This window comes from Pseudorasbora parva, chromosome 17 (assembly GCF_024679245.1).
Source record: "Pseudorasbora parva isolate DD20220531a chromosome 17, ASM2467924v1, whole genome shotgun sequence".
Lineage (NCBI taxonomy): Eukaryota > Metazoa > Chordata > Actinopteri > Cypriniformes > Gobionidae > Pseudorasbora > Pseudorasbora parva.
The window spans coordinates 37,558,959-37,573,136 of NC_090188.1; positions in this window are offsets into that span (position 1 = coordinate 37,558,959).

Here is a 14,178-nt window from a genome sequence, read left to right on the forward strand (position 1 = left end):
GAGGCCATCGTCCGCGGCCAGCAAGAGGACCGCGAGAGGTTCCGGAGCTGGATCGACCGGGAGGTTCGCACCGAAGCCGCCGGGCTCGCCAGCGCACCGGTCCACGTGCCCCTACACAAGATGGGGCCACAGGACGATCCCGAGGCCTTCATAGACCTATTTCAGAAGGCCGCGGAGGCCTGCGGTTGGCCCCGGGCACAGTGGCCGGTGCGCCTCATTCCTCTGCTGACCGGAGAAGCCCAGGCGGCCGCCCAACAACTGCCGGTGGCGAACCTCCTGGAATATGAAGACCTGAAGAGGGCCATCATCCAGCGGGTCGGCCGGACCCCAGAGCAGCACCGCCAGAGGTTCCGCTCGCTGGAGTGGGGCGAGGCCGGCCGACCCTTCGCGATGGCCCAACAGCTCCGGGACGCGTGCCGCAAATGGCTATTGGCCGGTGGAAGCGACGTGGACCACATCGTCGATCTGGTGGTACTGGAGCAGTTTATCGCTCGACTACCCAAGAAGACCGCCGAGTGGGTCCAGTGCCACCGGCCCACGTCGCTGACGACGGCCATCAACCTGGCGGAGGACCATCTGGTGGCGTGCCCGGGGGTCGGCGAGCCCCTACTAACCTCTCCCTCTCTCTCTCCCCCCTCTGTCTCTCCCTCTCGCCCTGTCCCTCTCCCCAGGTCCCGTCCTCCAGGCCCTCCTCGCGTTCCCCCCAGAGGCCGGGGTGGGATGGGCCCAGGACCGTCCGGGAGTTTGCGGGCTCCGCCCAGGGGGGCGGGGCCGCTGGGGGCGGGTGGCGACAATGGCTCCGGTTTCACACCCTCCCCGCGCTCATTTTCCAACCCACTCCCCGCCGCAGGGGTGGCGGGTAAGCCTGGGCTGGCCTGCTGGCGGTGCGGTGATCCGGATCATTTTGTGGACCGATGTCCGAGGATGGACATCGGGACAATGATCCGGATCCCGGACGTCCAGCGGACCACCCCCGATCAAGCAGGAGAGTACCAAATTCCTGTAAGTATCAAGGGGGGTACATATCAGGCCTTGGTGGATTCAGGATGTAACCAAACCTCGATCCATCAAAGCCTGATGCAGCCTGGGGCATTGGATACAAGCCGCATGGTTAAGGTGCGGTGTGTGCACGGGGATGTGGTGGAATATCCGGTTGTCCCAGTCACGATACAGTTTAGGGGGAAAAAGCATAGTGTTGAGGTGGCGGTTAGTCCCCACCTCCGGCATCCGCTAATTCTGGGGACGAATTGGCCCGCCTTTTCGGCGTTATTGGGGTCGTTATGCGCGGATGCCGCTTGGGAAAACAAGGCTAGGAACGGGGCGGTGCGAGTGCAGGTTGGCGAGACTGATACGGGACCCTTGGGAACAGCTTCAGAGGAACCGAGCGGGGTCGAGAGACTGATTCTCTCGGACCGCGATGACTTCCCTCTGGAGCAGTCTCAAGATGAGACTCTAAAACATGCTTTTCAACAGGTCCGCACTATCGACGGTCAGTCCCTCCAACCCGCGTTGCCCGTCACGTATCCGTATTTTGCCATAATTAAGGATAGGTTGTATCGAGTGACCCAAGACGCTCAGACAAAAGTGGATACAACCCAGTTGTTAGTACCAAAGAGCCGCCGGGAAATGCTTTTCCAGGCGGCTCACGCTAACCCGATGGCGGGCCACCTGGGACAGGCGGCCACGCTGAATCGTTTAATGGCCCGATTTTTTTGGCCAGGCATTCATGACAATGTGCGCAGGTGGTGCGCGTCTTGTCCTGAATGTCAGTTGGTGAACCCACTGGCCGCCCCAAAAGCGCCATTGCGCCCCCTACCATTAATGCAGGTCCCCTTCGAGAGAATTGCGATGGACCTCATCGGGCCATTAGAGCGATCCGCACGCGGACATCGTTTTGCGCTAGTTATCGTGGACTACGCAACACGATATCTGGAAGCAGTGGCTCTCCGCAACATCTCTGCGAAGAGTGTTGCGGACGCACTGTTTCGTTTAATCTCCCGGGTGGGGATTCCGAAGGAAATCCTCACTGATCAAGGCACGGCGTTTATGTCACGCACGTTAAGCGAATTGTACGGATTATTGGGCATTAAATCCATTCGAACAAGCGTCTATCACCCACAAACAGACGGCTTGGTCGAACGGTTTAATCACACTCTTAAATCCATGATCCGTAAATTCGTACAGGAAGACGCCAAAAATTGGGATCGGTGGTTAGAACCCCTCTTATTCGCTGTGCGAGAGGTCCCGCAAGCCTCCACGGGGTTTTCCCCCTTCGAGCTTCTCTACGGACGGCAGCCCCGGGGGGTGCTGGACGTCCTACGAGAAACTTGGGAGGAGGGGCCTTCTTTGGCCAAGAACGAAATTCAGTACGTCATGGACTTGCGAACAAAACTCCACACCTTGGGGCGGCTATCTAGGGAGAATTTGTTGCAAGCCCAGGATCGCCAGAGCCGGTCATATAACAGGGGTACAAAACTACGCAAATTCACACCGGGAGAGAAAGTGCTCGTTCTACTCCCTACGTCGAGCTCAAAATTAATGTCAAAGTGGCAGGGGCCGTTTGAGGTCGCACGGCAGATAGGAGAGCTCGATTATGAAGTGATACGATCCGATAGGAACGGGGCACGTCAAATATACCACCTCAACCTGCTAAAAAAATGGAATGAGGTGGAATCAGTGTTGTTGGCAACGGTGATCGGGGGAGAGGATGATCTCGGGCCAGAGGCGAGCATTAAAGCGCAATCAGTCGCGCTGGCCCCTGGGGGAGATCACCTCTCACTGTTACAACTCACTGATTTATCAAAATTGCAGGCGGAGTTCGCTGACGTGTTCTCGCCCCTACCGGGACGTACCGACTTGATTCAGCACCATATCGAGACCGAGCCGGGCGTGGTAGTTCGCAGCCGGCCGTATCGCTTGCCTGAACACAAGAAAAAAGTAGTTCAGGAAGAATTAGGCGCAATGCTCGACATGGGAGTAATCGAGGAGTCCAACAGTGACTGGGCGAGCCCGATAGTTTTGGTCCCCAAAACAGACGGCTCGGTCAGGTTCTGTGTGGACTACCGCAAGGTGAACGCTGTGTCGAAATTCGACGCGTATCCAATGCCGCGGGTTGACGAGTTGCTTGATCGGTTAGGCACGGCTCGATTTTATTCGACACTGGACTTAACAAAGGGCTATTGGCAGATCCTCTTGTCTCCATTGTCCAAAGAAAAGACAGCTTTCACCACGCCGTTTGGATTACACCAATTTGTCACGCTTCCTTTCGGCTTGTTCGGGGCGCCCGCAACCTTCCAGCGACTCATGGATAGGATTTTGCGCCCCCATGCTGCATATGCTGCTGCGTACCTGGATGACATAGTGATTTATAGTCACGATTGGCAGCGGCATATGCAGCATGTGAGGGCGGTCCTGAGGTCGCTGAGGGGAGCGGGGCTCACGGCCAACCCAAAGAAGTGTGCGATTGGGCGGGTGGAAGTAAGGTATCTGGGCTTCCACTTGGGTCATGGTCAGGTGCGTCCCCAAATTGATAAGACTGCCGCAATTGCAACCTGTCCAAGGCCCAAGACCAAAAAGGAGGTAAGACAGTTTTTGGGGCTGGCGGGATATTATAGACGGTTTATACCAAATTATTCGGACCTCACCAGCCCTTTGACGGATCTTACTAGAAAGGGGCTACCAGATACGGTCCAGTGGACGGAGCCGTGTCAACAGGCTTTTACCCAAGTGAAGGCTGCTCTATGTGGCGGGCCGCTTTTACACTCCCCTGACTTTTCTCTCCCTTTCTTGTTGCAGACTGACGCGTCGGACAGGGGGCTGGGCGCAGTCCTGGCCCAGGAGGTGGAGGGGGGAGAGCGGCCGGTGCTGTACATTAGCCGTAAGCTCTCCAAGAGGGAAGCTAAGTACAGCACCATAGAGAAGGAGTGTTTGGCCATCAGATGGGCCGTTCTCACTCTCCGCTATTACCTCCTGGGGCGGGAGTTCACCCTCTGTTCGGACCACGCTCCTCTCCAATGGCTCCACCGCATGAAGGATACCAACGCGCGGATCACCCGTTGGTATCTAGCTCTTCAGCCGTTTAAATTCAAGGTGGTCCACAGGCCGGGTGCTCAGATGGCTGTGGCCGATTTCCTCTCCAGAAATGGGGAGGGGGGGGGCTGCAGGCCGGACGGCTCCCCGGCCTGAGTCGGGCGGTGGGGGTATGTGGCAAGGGGGGCGTGGTTCAGCGAGGTCTGCAGCGGGAGAGAGAGCCGCGGGACGAGCGGTAAGTGAGTGGGTTGGAAGCAGATTAATAACACCTGTCTCTCGTTCCAGTAATGAGCGTGGAGAGGGGATAAAACCTAGGGGGAACCGGAGATCGAGGAGAGAGAGAGATCGGACGGTTGTTGCTGAAACCCAGAGACTGAGTTGCCGGAAGCCGGAAGTGCCGACCCGGAAGTGAACATTGAGCTTATGAAAAGTCACACCGCAGTGTGTGTTTTGAGTTTTGAGATAAATAAAAGAGAAGCATCAACCGTCAGCCGACCCCCGTGTCCTCTTCCTTCCTTCCATTATCGAACTTTGTTACAGTGACATTTATTTTCTGACCAGTTTCAATGTTTCCGACTATAAAAAGAATAATCTGAGAAGTACAGTCACGAATTGTAAATTTAATCACACTGTAAAAAATAAATTCATCACTCTGTGATGTGACTGATCACATCTAAATTTTTCAATTTCTGTGAATTGATGCAATTTAATTCACAGAAATTAAATTTGGCCAACTAAAATTTTTTTGATGTGATCAGTCACTAGAACATTTTCAATTGGCGATCTGAATTTTTTTGTTACAGTGCATGAATAATAAACAGAGTTTAAGCTAATTTAAAATTCTAACATGCCAATTACAAGCTGCTCAAAAAGAAGTAAAAATACACTTTTTAAGTGTAAGCTAAACTACAAGCTGATTATACACTTTAGCTAACTACACTACCACTGTAAACAATATTGTAATGTTAACCGTAAAAGATTGTAAAAGTGGCTGCAGTAAAATCCTGTTCATTTATCAAGAGTAAGTTCCTTTATATATGGGGGGAAACTGTAAAACTTCAAAACTTATATTATTTTGGTGGTTGTCAGAATGTTAAAAGTATAAAACAGATTTTAGTAGCGGCGTGGCCTTGCTTCAGCAGAAAAAAAGCTGTTGGATTTAGGGGTTTGTAAATTAGTTTTAAATTGTAAAATGTAAACGTTGTTTACATTTTTACTGTATTTTTAAAGAATTTATCTGGCAAATACCAATTTTTTTTTTTTTTAATCATGCAAGGAGGCATTAAAGGCACAGTATGTAAGTTTTGCCGCTAGAGGTTGCTTATTCAAACAAAGATGTAGCTTGATGATTGTTCTAGTGGTTTTTGAACTTTTTAATACAAAAATCTTACATAGTGTGCCTTTATTAAAAGTGACAGTAAAGATAAAAGTATAATGTTACTAAAGATTTATATTTCAAATAAATGCTGTTTTTTATATTATTAGTCATCAAAGAATCCTGGGGGTAAAATTCATGGATTCCAAAAAAATCTCATGCAGAACTGTTTTTTAGCATTGATAATAAGAAGAAATATTTCTTGAGCACCAAATCAGCAAATTAGAATGATTTCTGAAAATTATATGTTTCAAAAACATAAACAAAAACACAATTTAAATCTTAACGACCCCGATATTTTAAATAGTATAGCAAAAATATTAAAAATATTAAAGTAAGTAAACCTTATCTTAAACGTGCAGTATGCAACTTTTGGCCACTAGGGGTCACTCATTCAAAATAATAACAACAGACGTACTTTGATGACGTCGGGAAAGTGCGTGGGCTCATGGGAGTTGTTGTCATTGTCACTGTCAACCAGCGAATCTGGCATCTCCAGCAGAAAACATGTTCACTGACAAGGTAATTGATTGTTATATTACATCTCTATTATTGTTAAGTTTAGTTACGGCTTTTCACTTTATATAATGTCAATCTAATGAAATAGCAGCGAGCTACCGTTACTTAACAAACTTATCAGTAGCGTTAGCTAATGTGTGAGACAGAATGTTGTGCCGGCGGTCGCTATGTCAACATACCTATAAGTTGGTAGGCTATGTTGACATATTAACCGTGCATCATAATTTGAGTTACTCAAATTATAGATATGTTGACATGGCATCTGCGATTGTCGAACATTCTGTATATCAACTGTTCAATAAGGAAATACATTTCAATTTAGTTTATCATTACCAACATAAAACATAGTAATTGAGAGAACCAGCACCAGCAATACGTTGTTCATTGGAACACGCGCTGTGTCGCTCCCCACGTTCATCAATCATTCTAATAAACATTTATTTTGGAACTCAGATATATGAATAAGTAGATCATTATTAAATCGATATTATATGTAGCTAGTATTAACATATGATAAAAGTGACGGTCACCTTATATTAATTGACCAAGATAGTGGCATATTACCTTATGAAGCTAACGTTACCTTCTCCAGCTACATATAAAACCAATAATAGCTAGTCCATCTGCGTTTTACACATGACATCATCGTGTCACCAAATATACGGATAGAAATATACTTTTGAATCAGTTTTAAAAAGTCTCAGTTTCAGTCTCCAAAAACACAGAATCCGCCTGTTTGAAAAGCCGATGCAATACAAAATGTAACGTTATACGTATTCAGCTAAACGCGTCTCAATGTGGTCAAGATCGCTATGCAATATGCAAACATACAGCATGTTATGATTATATGATTATTATGTTAGCTGAATGGTTACTTAAATTACCTGATTATTAAAACGAAAGCGAGATCAGCATATCTCTCTGCAGTCCGAGCTTGTCACGAAGATTTCGCCATCTTTCAAAGGCTTCTCCAAGGTTTACACGTCTCTTGCTTCTTCTACTGTCCCAAAATCTTCTCGGGTCATTTTTTTTTCACCCGTACGTTTGCGCTTTGTTGAGCTGGCAAAACGTACAGGCAAAGAGTAGTCATGATCCATTATCGTACAGACTTTTTTATACGGGTGTTCCCCTTATACTGTCAGTGTTCCTCTTTGAGTTTGGCGGTTCCGCCGAAGTTCCGCAGGAAGCAAGACGCAAACGTGGATATGACGTGAAAGACGGGTGACATAACGGAAATAAAGACACGGTCCGTGTCTTCGAATTAAAATATTAATTTCTCTGGATTTAGAAGTTAATTGGAGCTGTCGGGATAATGTAAACACACAACTTTAAAAAATATATAACATAGATATAGTGATCTTTTATATTTTTAATGCTGAAACATTACATATTGTGCCTTTAACATGCAAATAGATGTTATAATTTATTTTTATAAACATAGTGTTTATTTTGCCCAGAAAAAAGGCTCTCAATCAGTATTAATCAGAACAGACACGTTCTCAAAACATTATGATTTTTCAAACGAGCACTAAAATCTTTGCATCTAGTGTTTTCTCACGCATGCTTCACTACAGCTGAGCTACTGTCACTATGATAAATGTAGCCAGTTCGCTATTTTCAGCTAGTTACTTCCCAAGATTGATAACGACTACTTGAAATCAGTAATTTTGGTTGATTATACACGTAGGGTTAGCATTCAGTCTAATGGTCTGAAGTTCCTCCCTTGCATCTGGTCTAACAATGGCCAAAGGCTGACTTTGTGTCTGCAGGATCTAGGTGCGTCGGCTCTGACAGCTCGGATGAAGCCGTTTCCAGCGTTCTCATAATCATTAGCATTCTACCAATCAACTGAGAGGAGAAGCTCCCACACCCCCAGAATCCCGGCGCACCCACAGACACACTGCCATATTGTGCGAAGGAGATCCATCATCATGTGGTAACGGGAATCCCTTAAAATACGCCTCATTCCCGCTCGCTCACAGACAGTATTGCATAGGAGGTGGGGGTGCTAGGGTCATACTGTCCTGGGAAAGTTAAGTTCTCCATTTAAATCAACAAACGATGTGGCCTTCTGCCGAGTATATGAATGTGCCCGGTGGCAGATGGCAGTGTTTCATACCCATAGACTCCAGCAAACCCTAATCCCCGGGGGATCGCGCATTCCCGGGTCATCAGTTGTTCACAAGGAGAAAGAAGGGGAGAGAGAGAGAGAGAGAGAGAGAGAGAGAGAGAGAGAGAGAGAGAGAGAGAGAGAGAGAGAGAGAGAGAGAGAGAGAGAGAGAGAGAGAGAACACTCGTTCTCCCCCTCTCAAAGCCAACAAATACATCTCAGGCCACTTCAGTACAGACGTAAGCCTGATTGGGTGTCTATCATCTCATTAGTCTGGGGCTACTGGAAAGCCTCATGAATAATGATGCCAGCTAATTATAAAAGACAGATAGGCCTAGTGTGTGTTAGCAGAACTCACTCAAACATGGTTTAAGGAGCTCAGTAGGATCCCTCAGCTCATTTAGTTGCCCGACTGTCATTCGCCTGCTGATTTTCTTCATTGTTTGTTTAGGTGGGTGAGTGCCGCACCAGTCCCACGCTCCAGCCATGTGCGTGTGTTTGTACATATCAGCTGCTACCGGCCAAACAAAGAGGCTCATGTGACTCAGCAGTTGAGGGAATAATGTTCCTCCCCCTCAGGCTCTATTGCTGAGAGACTTTCTCACACCTCTCCATCTGGACGGGCTTCTTTCGAAACGTCAATCACAGCAGGGACTCCCATTTTTCAGCCAGCTTTGGGGGATGACCCTCTCTGGGAGATTTGGTGAAAAGTCAGAGAGATGATCGTGTAGAAGTCGGCTTAACCTCGCCTAGATGTGCAGAGGGTTCATAAAAGTCATTTGACAAAAGGAGCTGTCAATCCTTAGAATTGGCATTATGTTGTGTTGTAAATAAACTAAAATAAGGAAAATGCACCAATTTGAGGCTAAGCAAGTCAGATTCAGATTTAAAAAGTCCTGTCATTTAAAGCACAAACAATCCAAAATAATTCAATAATCATATGTGACTACTGTTTTGTGTCTACTAGTAATGGTTGGTCTAGAATTTTAAAGCAGCAAAAACAGAAATGAGCAGACGGCCTCTAGTGGTGATGTTGTGGAAATGAGCGTGATGTTTTGTCTTTGAGCGCCCTCTGTCAATAATATCAGGAAGTGGCACTTCTGTATGAGTCTCCATTCTTCCCTCATAACTGCTGAATGACAATGAAAATATGACAATGTCAGGTTTATATATATATATATATATATATATAGCTCTCGAAAAAAATAAGAGACCACTTCACATTGAGATATGAATGTTAAGTGGTCTCTTAATTTTTTTCAGAGCTGTATTTAAAGACTATATATTATAACATAACTAAAATAAAATAAAACACTTCAAAATTAATTCCAAAATCATGCTTATTTTCTTAAATCTTAAATATTACCTTATTTAATCAGGACACATTACACATTGTTTTAATTTCCTACATTTTGAAAATCACAAATTCATTAAACCCCAAATTAAATTTTTATCAACTCTAGGGTCCAAAAGTCTGATATCACATTGAAAATCTGTGGTTTATTTTACATTTGCACATTAACAAACATTTTAAACAAAGTTGAATGATGTACATTAAATAAGGGATTTGCTTTTTAGATGAAATCTTTGCTATTGGCCTTTCTGAAAATGCAGCTTTATGGTTTGAATCATACCTACATAATAGAAATCGATGAGCATAAATCTGATATTTTTATTAAACAAAAAAAGTGTGCCCCAGGGACCAGGGTTCAACACTGGGACTACTTCTCTTTTCTATTTATGTAGAAAATATGTTAACTTAACATATTTTGTTAATGACTGTTGTGTTCAACTCTATGCCGATGACACTGTCTTTATACACTGATATCTGGAGGATAGTTGCAAAAACATAACCATTAAGACTATCTTAATTTGACAAACAAACAAAAAAGTGGTAATTCTTTGTCAAGGATTACAATAAAGTTGCATTAACTTATTTCCATTGTGGTCCTTGTTTTTTTTTTTTTTTTTTCTTGTGTTCTGGATAATAATTTAAGGGGTGTAAGCATGGCCTAGAAAGTTTTTGGAAAATTTAATGCTAGAATTAAATGTATGAAACCATAGCCGTGCGTTTGCGTAATAATCGCTCCAGGGGCCTTGCTCAGCTCCCACAACACTCAGATTTTCAGATTAAAGGTGCCCTATGTAGTATTTTTGCAGTAAAATATCCAAAAACCACTAGGCCAGTATTATATATTTTGTTCAGTTGAGTACTTGCAATATCCCAAATGTTTCCAACTATTTGTAAATTGTGAGAAAATTGCTATTTTAACCAATGACCTGGGATGTTTCAGCATAGCGTTTGAGAGTCATTACATCATATCTGCGTTTGGTGTCCGGTTCTATTTGGCAGAAGCTTTTCTCTTAGCAGTGAGAACATTTGCCACAGCAGTCGCTGAGCAAACGCACAGAGTAACGTCATAACATCATTTTAAAAACACCTAAATGTATCTGATGAACAGAGATGCTTGAAAAGCGGAAATAGTGTGCGTGCCCGGCGACTGTATCCCGTCCCGTACCGTCATAATAAAAGTCCCGTTGTTCGCGAGGCGTGTTTGTAACAATCGCTCCAGCGGCCGTGCTCAGCTCCTCAACATTCGGTCCTGCTCTTCTTCATACTACAGTAACGTTGATAACCGCATCCATGAACATGATTTCTGCCCGAGTCCTATCCCGATTCTTTTCCACCGGCTGTGAGGTCTTACTGAAAATAAAGACTAAGCTTACCAATCAAAAGCATCCATTTCCAATCTCAAAACAATTGGTTGTTCCTCAAAATCTTTATCTTCGTCAGAAACAGGATCAAGCATAAGGTTGGATGCATAATCTCTCCATGATTGACAGTATATGGTAGATGTGTTTCTGTCCTTTGAAATGAGCCGCCAGTGAAACAGCCAATCGGAGCCGAACTTTACATTAATATTCATGACCCTTCCAAATAAGGCAAAACCAGACCATTTCATTCTGGGGACAATTTCTGGGGTTGTAAATGGGCCTGTAAAACCATATCTGGACAATTTTAACCCTTAAATAAGTCACATACCCTTTATGTAGATATCAGAGAACAATTTAAAATATTGTTTCAACCCAGTGCCCATTCTCTGAACCCAGTGCTCAGGGGCCTAAACCCATTTGTCAAATCAGTCACTTTGTAGGCAAAACCTTAAACAAGTTCAGGTAAGACACTGTTTGCAAATCTCATCCACTCTTTTTGCAAAACTCTAAACACATACTCACTCAAACACATTTTGTACTGTGTTGCAAAATGGTACAAACATGTGGCAAAAGTTAAACACAACTACAACACCGTTGTCATCGTTTAACAACTCAAAATTGTTCAAACATCTTTCTAATCATGTGATCAAAACAGTTTTCTAGAATATACGCCAGTTCAGAGTACACAGGTGGCCCAGGATACGTTGAGTGCTGATACCACAAGGGATGAGAAGCAGCGGAGGAGGAGAGAGAAGAGAAGAGAAGAGAAGAGAAGAGAAGAGAAGAGAAGAGAAGAGAAGAGAAGAGAAGAGAAGAGAAGAGAAGAGAAGAGAAGAGAAGAGAAGAGAAGAGAAGAGAAGAGAAGAGAAGAGAAGAGAAGAGAAGAGAAGAGAATGAGCTGTTATTCTCATTAAATATTACAAGGGCACATGAATTCTAAAACATAATGAAGTGCCTGAATAAATCATTTATAATAAATACTGCAATTCCATTTAAAATAAGATTTGTCAATTTTGATATCATGGTGACTTTAAGTGTGCAGTGTGTGAATTTTAGTGGCATCTAGTGGTGAGGTTGTGAATTGCAATAGCACACCACTCACCCCTCTCTTTCGGAGCCAAGCGCCCACTGTTTCTGTTGTAGCCATAGGCCGTAAAAAAATATGGAGGACTCAACATCGTCCGTTTCCGCTTGCCAGATTTGAAGCTTTCAGGCGGCCTGCACGGCACTGACATCTTGGGACCGAGTCTGCGCAGTAGAGAGCAGGAAGTACAGGCGAGATATCAAAAGCCCGCCCACACTCTCACAGATGCAGAACAATGAATTATGTTGATATAAAATAAACAGTGATGGAAATGTAGAAATTAAAGTAAAAGCTCCAATCTGCTCCCAAAAATCCTGAAAAAAGTCAGTTAGTGCCTCAGTGACAACTGTCAGTGGGTCAGTCTCGCTGTCAATCATGACGTCACACCCCCCGTTTTTATAGCATCAAATAACTAACTAAAACTAGACTTATTTTAAAAACGAACACTGGAAATGAAATCATCGTGATGATAACTGCCTTCAATGACATAAACTAACTTTGGGGAAAAATTTTTGAAGTGCAATTTTATTGTTTAGTTTGCCTCGCGTCCATTAGAAAACAAAGGGGGGTGGCTATACTTGGACCGGTCACTGGGAGGCGATCGAGGCGCAAAAGCTTCAGTATCTGAGAGGGATACTGCAGGCTTGGTTGTAGCCAATACGGAAGTGACTTAAACTGCAATTCATCGACTGGCCACTAGGGACCGGCTCCAGAAGGGAGCAGAATCTCATTGAGCTCCATGATAAATGCCCGACTTTACAGCAGAAAAAAACAAGTTTACAGCCTGTACAAATTGTGGTGTTTGTCTATATGGCTAATTTAGCCCTTTATGACGACTGTGAGGGGGTTACTTTAACTTTTTTTTTATAACTCATTACTTTACATTATATAGGCCTTATATAAGCCTTAAAGTTCTGCATAATTAAGGGCGTGGCCACTTTTATTGACAGGTGAATAGCCATTTATCTGCTGTCTGTTAGTCATTGCATCACCTCTGCTCCGCCCACATCCCGCCTCTTTGCTAATTTTCAGTCATCTGTCACACGCAATGACGTGCTGCCAAGATGGCAATGGCCAGCTCGTCTCTGTCAATAGATCCTCATAAATACTACACACTGCACCTTTAAAGGTGCACTATGTAGTATTTTTGCAGTAAAATATCCAAAAACCACTAGGCCGGTGTTATATATTTTGTTCAGTTGAGTACCTACAATATCCCAGATGTTTCCAACTATTTGTAACTTGTGAGAAAATTGCTATTTTAACTAAGGACCGGGACGTTTCAGCATTGCGTTTGAGGGAGTCGCCTGTCAATTGCGTCATATCTGCGCTACCCTGAGTTTCGGGTTTTATTTGGCAGGAGCGCTTTTCTCTTAGCAGTGTGAACAACTGAACGCACGGAGTAATGTCATAACATCATTTTAAACACACATCTAATATGATAAACAGAGCTCCATTACCTCATAATCATAACCAGAAAAGCGGATCAGTATGGGCGTCCGGCGACTGTGTCCCGTCCCACCATAATAAAAGTCCCAGTATTTGCGAGGCGGGTATTTGTTTAACAATCGCTCCAGCGGCCGTGCTCAGGTCCAGAACACTCGGTCCTGCTCTGCTTCACACTACAGTAACGTTAATAACGGCATGCATGAACGTGATTTCTGCCCGAGACCTATTTTCCACCGGCTGTGAGGTGAAGACCACATGTCCCAAGATGCTGCGCTCAAACTTTGCAACATCAAACTACGCATTTGTTTTGAATAGGCACCCTCCAGTGGGCGGAAAGTTGCATAGTGCAGCTTTAATTATGTAACCTGTGACTGTACGAATTAGTCAATAAATCTAAATGAGTATTTCAATATTTCAATATAATAATATGAAATATTGGTGTTTTTCAATATATATGAGAAACATTATATTTGGGTATTTTGATTCAGACCCCATAAAACAAAATATATGTTTTGTTATTAATTTAAATATTTTCCTAAGCAAATTTTACATTCACAAATGCGAATTTTCAAAAAGTCTTCTCTGTCTTCTTAAAATAAATAGAAAAATATTTAAATTTGCTCTGCTTTTGATCTATTCATGTAATCATTTTATGTGATAGGCTATAATGGCCAACTTTTTTTTTAATTTAATCTTTTTGTCTATTTTGTATTATTATTTTTTTTCTGTGTTTTCCTTTATTATTGTTGAGGTTGATATTATGTGAGGTATGGTTATTTTTCTGTATTTTTCCGTTCTCTGCAATAAATAAAAAATCTAAACTAATCTTTTTTGCCAGCGATTCAGAAGATTCAGAAGATTCGACTCACTACAATGAATCAAAATTCCCCGCCACCG